This window comes from Rhinopithecus bieti, unplaced genomic scaffold, assembly GCF_001698545.2.
Source record: "Rhinopithecus bieti isolate Rb0 unplaced genomic scaffold, ASM169854v2 scaffold_13342, whole genome shotgun sequence".
Taxonomy (NCBI): domain Eukaryota; kingdom Metazoa; phylum Chordata; class Mammalia; order Primates; family Cercopithecidae; genus Rhinopithecus; species Rhinopithecus bieti.
The window spans coordinates 1,088,079-1,090,998 of NW_016807690.1; positions in this window are offsets into that span (position 1 = coordinate 1,088,079).

Genomic DNA, 2,920 nt, shown 5'->3' on the forward strand with positions numbered 1-2,920 from the left:
CAAAATGATGCTCCAAGTCATCCTCAGCACATGGGCACAATCCTTGAACCTGTCCCTCTGTCACCAGCACCCTGGATGGCACACAGGACGTATTAACAGTGTCTGTATTAACAACTCGAGCATCTTTCCTGCCAGGCATAGTCTGCTTTGAGGACCAACTTCTTCCTTACTAGCTCACTGATTAATAAGTACTTACTGAACACCTACTGTTTGCTTCAGCCTGAAAACCTGTTTGGCACACCTACGGGGCATTAGGCATGATGCTGTGTCCTAGGGCTATGAAGTTAATAAGACTCGGTCTCTTCCCATGCCAAGAATCCAGGGAGACCAGGACAAGTATATAGGTATGAACAAAGGCAAGTGCAATATTCATGGATGTGCCTGAAGATGAGCTACTTTAATAGTGTTAGATCAGAAACAGCTAAGTCTACAAAAGTAGACAGTTTAATTAATTCATGCCACAGATATATTTATTAGTGTCAGCTGTGTCCCAGCACGGCACTAATTACTGGTAGTATAATACAACAAATACAGTCTCTGCTGTTTCCCTCATGTATGTTACATTCTAGTAAAGAGACAGACCTCTTTACGAGTCCTTGAGAGAGGGCTGCAGAAGCCAACCTCTGGAAATGATGAAAAATGAACAGCTAATTACCCAATTACTTAAGAATTTACTACAAAATAGGACTTACATAAGTAATAATAAACCTGTTTAATCGTAACTAAGCATTCAAATTTATTTTGAAGAAAGGTGAAACTACACAACATTTCAATAAATGTGAACATCAAGATATAGATTGTGTTTGTCTTTCTTTTCTTTTCTTTTCTTTTTTTTTTTTTTTTTCTGAGATGGAGTCTCCCTCTGTCGCCCAGGCTGGAGTGCAGTGGCGCCATCTCAGCTCACTGCAAGCTCTGCCTCCCAGGTTCACGCCACTCTCCTGCCTCAGCCTCCCAGGTAGCTGGGACTACAGGCACCCGCCACCAGGCCCGGCTAAATTTTTTGTATTTTTAGTACACATTTTTAGTACTTCACCGTGTTCGCCAGGATGGTCTCGATATCCTGACCTCGTGATCCACCCACCTCAGCCTTCCAAAGCGCTGGGATTACAGGCATGAGCCACCGCGCCCGGCCTATTTGTCTCTCTTAATGTTATCTTTTATTTATTTGTTTGTTTATTCTTTCGAGATAGAGTGGTGGCGTGATCACGGCTCTCTGCAACCTCTGCCTCTCGAGTGAGTGCGATTCTCATGCCTTAGCCTCCTGAGTAGCTGGGATTACAGGCATGTGCCACCACACCCAGATAATTTTTGTATTTTTTAGTAGAGACAAGGTTTCTCCATGTTGACTAGTCTGGTCTTGAACTCCTGGCCAAGTAATCTGCCCCATTCTACCTCCCAAAGTGCTGGGTTTACAGGCATGAGCCAGCGTGGCCAGCCAACGTTATCTATTAATAACTTTTACTATTAACATTTGTTGAATATATGAGAGAGTGATATAAGATTTAGTCTTACATCTAAGTACTGTTTATCTGAGGGTCTGTCATGGTACCTGTTCCCAGGAAGTTTGCAGTCTCATAGGCGAGGTGTATACACACAAAAAGTAACAAAGCAATAAAATAACTGTAGCCTGTATTGAATGTATTAGGGAAACAAATGGAATGCTGTGAAATGAGAGAGAACAGAGTGCCATTATTAAAAAGTGCTGGCACCGGAGCTAGGCTGCCACGGTTTGAATCCCACCTCTATCACTTGCCAGCTGTGTGACCTTGAGCAAGTTATCTAACTTCTCTGTGCCTCCATTGCTTCAGTAAATAGAGAATACAGTTTCTCTGAGAACTAAATGAGTTAATATTTGTGATGGGCTTAAAATAGTGTCTGGCCCAAAATAAGTATGATGTACTAGCAGAGCTGATAATGCAGCGACCCCTGAGAGTGAATTTCTCTCTTATCAAATTAATTCCAAATCGGAGAATTTCGCAATGAGGGGTGTATACTTTCAGGGACAGTGATGTGCTGGAGCCGGCTTGTTCTAGTCCACAAAAACCAATTTTTCTCTCCTCTTCTCCAAACACTGCATTCAGCAACTTCAAACACGTCCCCCAGACTATGCATTCACTGATAGCTTGAGATTGGCCACGGCAGGAGCATTCATACCACGAAATTGATAAACGCTACCTGCCAATCAGGGCTTTTCTTTTTTCCTCAAAGAATTGATTGTTAAATATTTACCAGCACACCACTAGTACATCCATTGAGTAGAGGGTAATGAGGAGCTGGAGTTCTTCCCAGTAGTTCCAGACTGATTGCATCTACCATGATGTATTTGTGAAATACGTATTTGTTAAGACATTTTAAAACACCCCCTGTATATGTGTCTATTACACCAGACTCAAAGGCACTAGGACTCATTTGCCCAGAAACTGGCAATGCCACGGAAAGACAAGGCTGTGATGACTGCCATTCATCATGGGCCACAAAAATAAGCTATTCGTCAGCTGAATACTCTCTCTTGACAAAGCATGTGCAATTTGGGTAACTTCTGCTCAGAGCGGGCATGTCTTGGGACAGGGCTGCAGGAGCCAACCTCTGCACCTGATGGAAAATGAAGCACACATTGACCCCAATTACTTAAGCGATCACTGTCAAAATAGAACTTAACATAAGAATAAACCTGTTTAATCATCAAGTACTCAAATTTATTTTAAAGAAAGGTAAAACTACAATAAATATTAAAATAACATTTCCATAAATGTAAATATCTAATGAAGTATTAAAATAATATTTAAATGAATGTAAACACCAAGGTACAGATTGTGCTTTTCCCACTTAACATGATCTATTAAAACTATTACTATTTCACATTTATTGAATATTTATTAAATGTCAATCTTTTGAGTGTTTTATTATGTATTAACTCATT